Source organism: Lampetra fluviatilis, chromosome 28 (assembly GCF_964198595.1).
Source record: "Lampetra fluviatilis chromosome 28, kcLamFluv1.1, whole genome shotgun sequence".
Classification (NCBI taxonomy): Eukaryota; Metazoa; Chordata; class Hyperoartia; order Petromyzontiformes; family Petromyzontidae; genus Lampetra; species Lampetra fluviatilis.
Window position 1 is genome coordinate 2245428 of NC_136302.1, and position 12617 is coordinate 2258044.

At 51.8% G+C, this 12617-nt stretch overlaps 1 protein-coding gene across 2 annotated transcripts in view; it reads left to right on the plus strand.

The window, feature by feature from the left end:
* The first annotated feature begins 10739 nt into the window (after positions 1–10739).
* Positions 10740–12617, plus strand: part of LOC144942691 (endothelin-converting enzyme 2-like) — an 80165-nt gene continuing 78287 nt past the window's right edge. For both annotated transcript variants that reach the window (XM_078869518.1, XM_078869520.1), the window contains exon 1: positions 10740–11097. The gene's annotated coding sequence lies outside the window, so the exon portion shown is untranslated. The remainder of the gene's footprint in view (positions 11098–12617) is intronic.

Consider the following 12617-nt stretch of genomic DNA (forward strand, 5'->3'; position numbering starts at 1 on the left):
GTTATGTACGATACGAGTTGGGTGCATGTTGTGTCAATATGTACTTCCGGTAACATATCAAGGCGCTGAACGGAAACAGTGGCCACAAGTCAATGAGTCATTTGTTTTAAATGCCGTATTCTAATTTATTTGCGATGTTGAACTTCTTTTGCACCGTACGTAGCCAGCCTTGCTGATCGGAAGTGCGGGGTAAGGAAAACAAACTAAACACAGACAAAACTGTTCTAAAGAAATTCGTTTTCAATCTAGATGATTTAAAAGTGCATAGCTTCCAGTGGCTTTGTAATATCGGAAGGAAGAGCGTTCCAGACGGCCGCAAAAGCGCATCTGACTTCCACACAAAGGGATGATTAATTGAGTCAACCCTCCGTCAACCAGGATTTGAACTCGCGAACCTCGCTACTGCGAGCCGCTCGCTCTGTGTCGTCGAGCTGCCTGTGGCTGGATGCCAGAACTTCCACGTTGCTATTTGAACAATTTTACTGGTAGAAACCCACTGGTTCCACCAGCCCACAGGGGATTATTGTGTCCGTCCATCCGTCGTGAAGGGAGGGGCTGGATGGGGAGGGAGGGGCTGGGTGGGGAGGGTGGGGAGGGGCTGGGTGGGGAGGAAGGGGCTGGGTGGGGAGGATGGGGAGGGGCTGGGTGGGGAGGGTGGGGCTGGGTGGGGGGTGGGAGGGGAGGGGCTGGTCACCCCGTGGTGCCCTTATAAAACCCAACGTTTAACCTACTCACGCCGGCTTGTGCCCGCCCTCACAGTCGGGCATATTTGCGGAATACACCACGCCGCCGATGACCCTGGCCATTAACCGAGCAACCCAACGTTCCTACCAGCTCCCTCCGCAGGAATGTGTTATGGTAGTGATGGTGATGCTGCTGCTGGGTGGGCAATGATGCACAAGCACAATTCATTAACAAACAAAAACATTCGTCAATAACACACTGTGGCCTTAAATTTAAAAAAAATATCTAACATTCGACGTTTCGGGCAATGACCCTCACTTCATATAACCTAAAAGAAGAGACCAACGGTATACTGCAAAATGAATACGGTTTGGGACCTGATGAGATTTTAAATTCACGTTCCTCTTTGGCCAATTCGATGACGTGAGTTTGCATTTAACAGGCGGACCGCGTGAGGTTTTCTCATCCTCACACCATCAACCGACCCATCAACTTAGACCTCAACAAGGAACCTCGCCACCAAGACAAGGCCCGGATCTCACCCAGATCCGGAAGAACGCCGGCGAACAGTGGAACGACGTCGACCATCCAGAATGATCACCTCACTCGGGACCCAACCATCGCACCTCGTTCACGCACCTAGCCATCCACTCACCACTGGTGTAATCATCAACTCACCCACTCATTCACGCACCCACTCACCCACCAATTCACCCACCCATTCACCCACCAACTCACCTACCCACTCACCCACCCATTCACCCACCGCCCACTCACCTTTCCACCCACTCACCACTGGTGTAACCATAAATTCGCTCACCCACCCACTCATTCACGCACCCACTCACCCACCAATTCACCCACCCATTCACCCACCAACTCACCTACCCACTCACCCACCCATTCACCCACCGCCCACTCACCTTTCCACCCACTCACCACTGGTGTAACCATAAATTCGCTCACCCACCCACTCATTCACGCACCCCCCCATTAATTCGCTCACCCACCCACTCACCTACCCACCCACTCACCACTGGTGCAACCATCAACCCCGTCAGAACATCGACAGGCCGACGCGCACATCTCCGTCACAGCGGCAAATTAAAGACACAAACCACAGTCTTGCGATTGTTGGCCATGCAACTCAAATTATGAACCGTATAATAAACCCAGTGTAGTCTGCGCTCCTTCAACGGAGGAAGGGGAGGAATTGCAAAACCACAGGCACTCTCCATCGAAGCCTTCTCGTGGCTAGCAGCAGACCTCGACAATTTGAATGTAGCTCCTGAACATATTTCCCATCGTACGCAAATCATACAATCGCAGACGCTTTCACAGTACGTAGAAGGGTGCAGCAATGTGTCAATCCACTGCTGGGATGAGAATCCTCTCCGTGACATGGCTTGCCATGGGGGGGGGGGGGCTATGCATTATTGTTGATCCGTGTGTGTGGTGGAGGATGGAGAAGGGCGTTTAGAGAAGGGAGAGTTTCACGAGAACACGATAATGTCAGACAGGTGGGCAAAGCGCTCCTTGGCTCGCAGCGCGCGCGGCGCATTCCACTACGGACGTTGCTATAGAAACGCCACGTTCACGAATGTTTATTAAGAACGTTTAAATGTCAGACGAGTCGCCTTCAGTGGATCTCCAGAGCCTGCGGTCTGTCTCGAGAAGACCAAAAAAAATAACATTTTGCGAGCGAAATTATAAAGAGATCGACATCATTTTATAACGTGGAAAATAAATTGTTGAAATGATATACTCTACGTCAGTGACGTGCGGTGAGGTCAATGGCTGGGGAGGCACTGGCTCGTGTCAGAGCCAGATTCACACACTGAGGGGGCGTGTCCTCACTGCGGGGGGCGTGGCCTCACTGAGGGGGCGTGTCCTCGCTGAGGGGGGCGTGTTAGACACGTCCCCCTCAGTGAGGCAGGTGTGATAGCTGCCTCCCCTGGTGCTTTTTCATTGCAGTTTCATGACGAGACCAGCGAGCATAAATATCTTTATGCACGTACGTGAAATAAGTTACCTGGAGTATGGAAGGCGAGGACGTGGAATGAAGGGGTCTACAAACATAACATTGGTGACATGCTGAGATAGTAACAGGCACGCGCTTATTGCCCGCGCTCCATCCAGTTACTGAGGGGTTGCGCAATCAGAGGGGAGGCTGAGCTCTTCGCTGCCTCTCGTCTCTTCCTGTATTTGCAGCGGAGCTCCGCAAATTTGGCGATTTTGACTATAAAAATTATTGGAATCGTACAGAAATTACATTTGTAACACAGATCAGTGGAAAAATCTTAATATTTATTTTATTTGATGATTCTTTTTTTTTACTTTTCGTAACAGCTATTTTCATTGGAGTATGGCAGGTGAGGCTCTGCCTTAGTCACGACTAGGCTCTGGCGTGCCCTCTAACGCACGAGTGAGCGGCTCAGCTTTGGCTCGGCTCAGGCTCATGGAAATCCTGTACATGGCTGGGACCATGGCTCAGAGCAGCCGGCTCAAGTAAAGCGTGGCCTTGAGCCGGCTCACTCGGGTCAGAGCTGAGCCGAGACTCTGGGATATGAGTGGATGCCAAGAAGAGTCTCATGGATCATGCGTCCTTATCGATGGGTTGGTGCGTTTGGTGCGCTGTTGTGACCTGCAGTGTGGTGGTTGAACAGAGTACGGATGACGACGAAAGTCAGACCGACAGACCGAGTCCTCAACATGGGTATGGACATTACCATGGGTTGAGACATAAACATGGGTAGGGTCATGAACATGGGTAGGGACATTAACATGGGTAGGGTCACTAACATCTTGCACCAGCCTACAGCATTCACATGCTGGACCCACATGTCCCCTCAAGGTCCCTAAGATGTGGGAGATGCACATCCTCTCTGCATTCCCAGGTCTAGGATTGTTTGGGTCTATGGGTGACCGAGATTTTTTACCGTGCAGCTCCCAGACCATGGAACGCTCTTCCACGAGACATCAGTCAGTGGACATTGTTTAAAACATGCAATATTAAAACCTATTTATATACGCTTCCGCTCGTAAAATGTTGAGTTAATTTAGTGAATGGATAATTATTAAAATTAATTTATAATATCATTAGTTTTATGATGAGTGCCTGCTGCTGCTGTGTCCTGTACAGCGCTTTGAGATCCTTGATGAAAATCGCGAATTAAATGGAATGTGGTGTTTTCAAACATCACAGAAAGTTAATTTATTTACAGACAGACGTGGGGGGTTTTCTTATCTTGAGGAAGTCGTAATATTTCTCTCTCTCCACCTGACACGGGCCTGAACCCAGCGGGGCCCAGCATCATCATCACCGCCACATGCCACGGAAACCAGAGAGACCCGTTCAATCCACGCATTCCTCCACCACCTCGCCCGGCACTGCGCGATAGCATCTCCTACCCCTCGGGGTGCACAGCCTGGAACCCGTGCCAGGTATGCGCGTGCGCGTGTGTGCGTGCGCGCGTGCGCGTCTCGCAACACGTGTACATTTGTAAGAGTGCCAATAAAATAACACGGGACCATCCGAAAGTCATTTTTTCACGATTCTTCAACGCACGTTTAAAATAGCACGGCTAGACTCGGCTCCGATAAACGAGCACCTTTCATCCGGTTGCTCGGATGTTTGAGGCGGGCTGGGTGTGGGCCTGGCCCACACACCATCAGTCGTGCCGGCTTTAATAGGTGCTCGCTAACAGCACTTGCTCCTTACCTACACTGCTTTAAAACCAACAAAATGAGTATCATATCCTGGGCCTCTTGAATTCACGCCTCATACCCTTTGGGTCTTTCGGTAAAGTCACGTAGATAGGTTCAAAGAAAATAACAAAAAATTAAAAAAAAACTACGACGTTTAGATCACAACACAAGCGATCGTCATCAGGATTTGTTTTCTACAGTCTGCCCCTACAGGCTGTTCGGTTATACGGGGTGGGGGGGGGTTCTTTGTCAATCGTCTTTGTATCTGTCTGTGTGTGTGTAATATCTGACACGGCCGTGGGACTCCCTTGGGTAGACTCAGCCTTAAACGAGTACCGGGTGCGCTGTGTAAGCATCGGCACTGGTAAAACACTGCCGTCCGCACCACCCCTTCGGATTGCATCGGTGCTCGCGAACGGCACTTGGCCGCTAGCGGCCTCTACGGTTCCCCGTGCCATCTTTGTCTTTGTGGAACTGCGCAGTTGGGAAGTTGAGCCGAGTCAACAACACCTGGTGGCTGTGTGCAATTGCAGGTGCGAGGTTCCAACGTCACATCCTTCCACCACGTGATCTGGATGAGAAGACGCTTCGGAAAGTGAGACACGCCCCAAACTTAAAGCCACGCCTCCATTAACTTATACAGCCAAAGACAAAGATCCCCCATGTAGCTTCAACAGACTGTTGGGGCAAGTGACGTGGGCGAGCACCTACGAAGGTCGGCACGGCGCACGAGGGGGTGGGTGGCCAGCACCACTCCCGGCCCCCTTTGTCTCCCCAGTGGCGTTGTTTGCACACCGCACTGGGTACTCATTTGAGGCTGAGTCGACCTAGGGGAGGCCTACGACCGGATCAGATAATCGTCACCGGTGTTGACCGTGAGCGGGAATCGAACTCGGGTCGCCGGGTTTCGAAGCGGAAGCGCACTAACCGCTCCCCTACCGCTCCCCCACACATTATTGAACTTGAAACAAATCTGGTCAGGCACATACGCACACCTGCCAGATTATAAGTTGCACCCCCCCCCCCCCGACTGTAAATGCAGCGGGACGGTGGTTAGTGCGTCTTATAACCCGGAGAACACGGTAACCGGAGCAATCACAACTTCAACAAAGGAGTCAGCTGTGCTTCTCCCCCCCCCGCCCGGCGCGCTTTCCCCGTAGCGAACAATAAACCCCGTGGCTGTCCCCCCAGACAGACGGTCGTGGCGGGGGTGTGGGGGTGGGTGAGACAATTCACGTCTCGCTCTGCGTGTTTTGGTTGTGACCGAAGGCCAGGTGGCCGGGGGAGTTGGCTCGCGGCCACGCGGCGCGCGGCTCACCGCCGTGCTCACCGCCGTGCTTCGAGCCTTGGCGCAATCGCAGCCGAGCTGCACTCACGTCAACCCATCCAGCACCTGCCCGCGTAATGAGTGCACTAATCGAGTCGTTTAGCCGCGCGTTTGCGCTCCACCTGCCATGAGTCGTGGGAGAGGAACCATCGGCACCGGCGGTGGTGTCACAGCCGTTCATCCGCGTCTCTCCCCCCCCCATTCCTCCAGTAAGCCGAAGCGCTGCAGGGATGATTTGCTGCACGTCGGATTGTTCCATTACGCATGGCGGGATAAAAAACTCAAGTGATCGTGACGTTAGGCGTTAATCCTGCAGTGTAATATAATACATGCAATGCGTTGTTGGTTACGCGTCTTTTTGTTGTTGTTGTTTTCAAAATGCTGAACGAGCAGCTGTGCCACGTGACCGTCCGTCGATGCATCCAGCCAGCAACACTTTTTTTGTCAACGTAATTTTGCGTGCACACGACTTTTATTGAAATAAAACGTGTGTTCTTCATTGTGCTGTTGTGAAATGGTCACACTCATGCAGGACGGCACCTAAATGGGGAACGTGTTTTATGAATGGCTCAGAAGCTGTATTAACGAATCCTTGATTCGTGTCGTCAGATCTCGCTGTCGTCAGGTCTAGGAAGCTAAGCAACACTTGACCCTGGACAGTCCGCGGATGGGTGACCACCACGCACACGGGGCTGTAACACAGGATCATCAGCACGGTGCGCTCCAGCAACATTGGTTGTACTGCACTGCTATGCCTTCGTCCAGCGGCGGAGTGACAAACGGGGCGATCCGGACGAGTCCTCGCACCTCCGCGTGCGTGATAAGCCACGAGGTGACACAAAAATTAGTCGTTCAAAAACTCCCTTGCGATCCGCGGTGAGTTCATAGTTGACGTGGGGCAGGGGGGGGGTCGATTAATAATGATTTTTCATCGTTACTGTGAGAGAATGGTCAGAGGCAATTGTGAATGTGATGCGGTCTCTCTCTCTCTCTCGAGACACAGAAGCCGAATGTTTCCGGTTGGGTCTCTAGGCGAGTTGGTTCTCAACATTTTGTTGGCTCATAATAAAGTGTTTTTTTGTGTGTTAGATCGCGTAAGTAGAAATGCGTCGTAACCCTCCTCCACCATACTCGACACAGCCAATTAGTAAGGGATTTGTCGCATCAACAAAACGCCAATTAGTTACTGCTGCAGTCCACCGTACGACGTTTCGCTGGTAATTACATCCAGCGTCATCGGGCGATTTGCCAGAATAGATCTAACACAAAAACTGTTGTTATGAAAAATATTGGTGGCGAAAGCTTCCTCCGAGTTTTGTTGGCTGCTGTTACCCCCCCCCCCGCCTTGTTGCATTTAGTTTTAACCGAGTACCCCCGTTGCCCTCACCCAACACGGCATTGAGAAATAAATGTATGAAGAATGAACCTCGGATCTTTTCACCGACTGCCCATGTCTGTGAGGTATTCCTCACTGGCGAGGAACTTGCAAGCGAATACAAATACATTCGACGGGCGCCTCTGCAGGCGTGACGTCATTTGGAAGCCACTTTGTTTACCATCAAATGAGTTTAGAAAGTTATTTTATATCGTTCTGGGTCACCATATGGAGTAAAAATGTTATCGTAGTTATTTTATGTTGCCAAATTCAAATGTGATACAGTAAATTTAGCTGTGACGGTCCCACCTGATGACGGAGACTTTTGTTGCCTCCGAAACGTCGTGATTTATTATTTTATTTTTATTATTATTTATATTATTTCTATTTTTACCTACGTGACTTTACCGAAAAAACCTAAGAGTATGAATCCTTGCAGTCACGAAAAAATCTAGAATGTGATTACACTGTCTAACAAATGTATTTATTTTTTGTTCCTGGGTAGTAAGTGTGATTTCCTAATTGCTTATGCCTCAAAAGTACAGAAAATGGCTATTATTCTCCACAAAATTTGCTTTTGTGACCAGGACAGTGATATTTAGAAATGTACCTATTTTCAATGAGAAAACGGGCGAATTTGTTGTCTTGGTCTTGAATCGATGCTGCTGAGATTACGCTCTCCCAGAGTGCTGTGCGGCTCATGGTTTGTGTAAAGAAGAAATGCCTTTACTTTGTATGTGGGAGAGACATTGCTGAGTTACTTGATTTACATTTTCACAAGGACGCGAATGATTATGTTGAAAGTGCCGTGACTAAGAATACGGCCCCTATTCTTGTGTTTTTATCATTTACGATGTCGCAGCGGAGACGGAAGGTTTCGTTCCATGGCAGCGACGCGCCCCTGCTGCCCAGGGTGCGATGCTGCGCGCGCGTGTGGCGGGCAGGTCACGCGCGTCTGAACAGGAGACTGGGGAGAGATTCACCTGTTACCTGCCACTGGTGGTGGGGGTCTCCTTACCTCGCATGCAGCGGATCCAGTGGCGGAGGTATCGAGTGTGCAGGCGGTGCAACTGCGCAGAGGCGCGTGGGTCAGGCTACTAACAGGGTAAGGGGGTGGGGGGAATTTGACAGGGGCACGAGAGTGATTTCCGACCTCCGCGATTAGCACGGTTGGCTAGGTACGGTGCGAAAGAAGTTCGACGTACATACACACGTACAGTGATCCACAGCAGCAGCAGCAGCAGCAGTCGTAGTGAGTCCTTCTGTGGAGGGTGGAATGACGGAGTGGAGCAAGTCACCCGCGCAGATCTGCTGCTCTGTGCAGCACAGCTACAGCTGCACACGCGGGTGGAGTGGTGAGGGCGCGCTGCACTGTGAACCCCGGCCACCTGAGTTCCATTCTCAGCCAAGGTTTAACATCGGTGGCGAGCGTTATCCGAACCGGTGGCGAAGTATGGTCAAACAGATGTATGGTCAAACAGAGGTATGGTCAAACATAAATATGGGGCCGTCCATAAATGACGTCACGCGATTTTGGACGATTTTTGACCCCCCCCCCCCTCGTCGTCACAAAAAGTCAGACTCCCCCTCAAATATGACGTCACAAAGCTCTGCCCCCCCCAAAAAATAAAACATGCTTCAAATCGCTTTAAACTATTGTCATTGTAGTGCATATTTAACGTGGCGCTGCACTCTGATGTTGTAGGAGAAAACATTTATTAAAAAGTCTATTTAATTAAGTAGAACGTGTTGTCTATATTTATTTTAAGTTGCGCATTTTGATGTGACGTCACATTTCTCAAACACCCCCCCCCCTCGTCACACATCGTCACAAATGTCTGACCCCCCCCCCCTAGGTGCGTGACGTCATTTATGGACGGCCCCTAAGGTCAAACAGCACCCATGACCGCCGCACGGCGTGGGCAGGCCGCATTAATCCAGCGGTGGATTGGCACGTGGCTGGAGTTCATTGTTGATGTCCATATATATGTTTTGTGTTCTAAGGGATATTGCCCAATCCTTTTACCCCTCTTGTCTGCGTGTGCAATGCCCTGCGGTGACTCGTGTGCACACGTTGGCCATTTAATGCGAAGGAACCCGCGGTATTGTTATTGCTCAGCTCCTAATCGCCGCAGAAGTAACTCCACACCGCCTCAGGTGTTTCCTGAGCGCCCGGCTGTAGGGGCAGAGGAGACGCATCGCACAACAGCAGCAGCAGCAGAGCCAACACGTGCACAGCCCACAACGCATGGCCTCGTAGGCATGCACTTGCGTGTGTGTGTGTGGGAGGAAGGGGGGAGCGGTGGCGCAGTGGTTAGCGCATGGCCTCGTAGACATGGACTTGTGTGTGTGTGGGAGGAGGGGGGAGCGATGGCGCAGTGGTTAGCGCACTGCGTGTTGTACCCAGCCACCCGAGTTCGATTCACGCTCTTTTTTTACGATCAGTGGAAACAAGAAGATGCTCGGTGTAGTCAGCACTTTGCTTCGTTCATCATTTCGTTTTTTTTTAATACGTCCAACATCGGTGACGAATATCTGGACCCTTGGTCTTGGGATTCCTCTAGGCCGACTCAGCCTTAAATTAGTACCTGCTGCGGTGTGTAAACGTCAGCACTGGGGAGACAAAGGCGGCCGGGCATGGTTCCTATCACACAACTCTCTCGTGTTAGGTTACATAGGGGCTCACTAAACAACACTTGCCCCAACAGTCTGTTAAAAGCTATGCTGGGGATATTTGTCGTTTGCCCACACGTACTGTGTGTGTGTAAGAGATTGTATGGCTCTCCATTTGTAAGAGCGTAGGAGTGTATGCATGTGGGTGTTGTCGGTGAATGACTGTTTGTGTATGCATCGTGTGGGTGAATGCGTGTATATGAATGTGTGGCATGTGTGTAAACATCTCCACCGGGGAGACAAAGGCGGCCGGGCGTGGTGTTGGCCACCAATCCCTCGTGTGCCGTTCCGGTCTTCATAGGTGCTCGCTAACAGCACTTGCCCCTACAGTCTGTTAATGCTCCACGGAGGGTGTTTAGTGTGTCTACGTGTATGTCTGCGTGTGTGTCTGTGTGTCTGCGTGTATGTCTGTGTGTCTACGTGTATGTCTGCGTGTATGTCTGTGTGTCTGCGTGTATGTCTGTGTGTCTGCGTGTATGTCTGTGTGTCTGCGTGTATGTCTGCGTGTCTACGTGTGTGTAGGTGCATGTGCGTCTGGGTGTATGTCCCTGCCCATGCGTGTGTGTGTTGTGTGTGTGTTGTGTGTGTTGTGTGTGTGTTGTGTGTGTGTGGTGTGTGTTGAGTGTGTGTGTTGTGTGTGTTTGTGTTGTGTGTGTTGTGTGTGTGTTGTGTGTGTGTGTTGAGTGTGTGTGTTGTGTGTGTGTGTTGTGTGTGTGTGTTGTGTGTGTGTGTTGTGTGTGTTGAGTGTGTTGTGTGTGTGTTGTGTGTGTTGTGTGTGTGTCGTGTGTGTGTGTTGTGTGTGTGTTGTGTGTGTGTGTTGTGTGTGTGTTGTGTGTGTGTGGTGTGTGTGTTGTGTGTGTGGTGTGTGTGTGGTGTGTGTGGTGTGTGTGTTGTGTGTGTGTTGTGTGTGTGTTGTGTGTGTGTTGTGTGTGTGTGTTGTGTGTGTGTTGTGTGTGTGTGTTGTGTGTGTGTGTGTTGTGTGTGTGCCCGCGCCCTGCGTGCGTGAAGGCTGCATTCTCCTACAGGGAACACAGCTGCGCGTGGTTATGACTTCAGACCCGCAGCGAGCCCACGCAGGCACACACACGCACACACACACACCCGCACACACACCCACACACACACCCACCCACACGCACACACCCGCACACACGCGCGCGCGCACTCACACCTGGCCACGTGCACCCACTGCACGCCGTCGGCTGCCTGCAGGACGTCGTCGTCTTCGTCGTCGTCGTGGTCTCGACTCGGCCGCCAGCCACTGCGCTGTGCGGGCAGGGCTCCGCGCAAGGTGTGCGGCGTGGCGGGCACCGAGGAAGGACGCCCACAGGTAACGACAGATGCACGGCGCGTGCGAGTGTGAGAGAGACAGCGAGGGTGTGTGTGTGTATGTACCTGTGTGTGTACCTGTGTGTGTGTGAGATTCTGTGTATGTACCTGTGTGTGTATGTACCTGTGTGTGTACCTGTGTGTGTGTGTGAGTCTGTGTGCGTACCTGTGTCTGTGAGAGTCTGTGTGCGTGCCTGTGTGTGTGTGAGTCTGTGTATGTACCTGTGTGTGTGAGAGTCTGTGTATGTACCTGTGTGTGTGTGAGTGTGTGTGTCTGTGTGCGTACCTGTGTGTGTATGTACCTGTGTGTGTGAGTCTGTGTATGTACCTGTGTGTGTGTGTGAGAGTCTGTGTATGTACCTGTGTGTGTGTGAGTCTGTGTATGTACCTGTGTGTGTGAGAGAGTCTGTGTATGTACCTGTGTGTGTGTGTGTCTGTGTGCGTACCTGTGTGTGTGAGTCTGTGTACGTACCGGTGTGTGTGTGAGAGAGAGAGTGTAAGAGTGGACAAGTCTGTGAATGTTCCTCAAACGAGTACCTGGTGCGGTGTGTAGTAAACATAGCTACTGGGGGAGACAAAGGCGGCCGGGCGTGGTTGCTGGCCACAACACCCCCTCGTGCGCCGTGCTGACCTTCATAGGTGCTGCTCGCTAACAGCACTTGCCCCAACAGCCTGTTAAAGGCTACACGGGGAGCTTTGTCTTGGTGTGTGAGTTGCGTGGGAGTAAGTGTAAGAGACAGGAGAGTGAGTGTGTTGGTGCTAATGCGCGTGTCGGGCGAGCGAGTCACTGGGGGAGCAGTCACCGCTACGCTGCACTACGAACCCGGCGGCCCGAGTTCAACCGGTCCTGAGCCTCCCCTAGGTCGACTCAGCCTCAAATGAGTACCTGGTGCGGTGTGTAAACATCGCCACTAGGGAGATAAAGGCGGTCGGGCGTGGTGCTGGCCACCCACCCCCTCTTGTACCGTTCTGGCCTTTATAGGTGCTACTCGCTAACAGCACTTGCCCCTACAGTATGTTAAGGCTATACGGGGGATCTTTGTCTTTGTGTTGATGTGTGTGCGTCAGTCTGTGCCGGAATGTGTGTGTAAATGTGTGTGTGTGAGTCCGGCAAAAACAACCCCCTACCTCGTTGGTGCCGGACGGCAACGCTGTGGTGGGCAGTGCCGTGAGGGGAGGGCCAATTTAGATTGGCCATTCCCCTCATGGCATTTGGAACCACCACAGCGGCCAAATGGGGATTCTGGACGGGTGCGAGGGGCTGGTAACCCCTCCACGTTCAATTAATTACCACCAAACCACGATTGAAACATTTAAATAAGCTTGTGCCGGAGGCCCTGGGAGGACAGGCGTCTATGACGTCTCCTGGCCAAACTCCATTTGGCGGAGCCAGGAGATTTAATCTTTACCCTCGGGCTCCTCCAGAAACAACAAAAAACCACTACGGGTGGCCACGTGGAATGTTCGAACGCTCTCTGCGGAGGAGAGGCTCCTACTCCTCTGTCGGGCGCTGGACTGGTA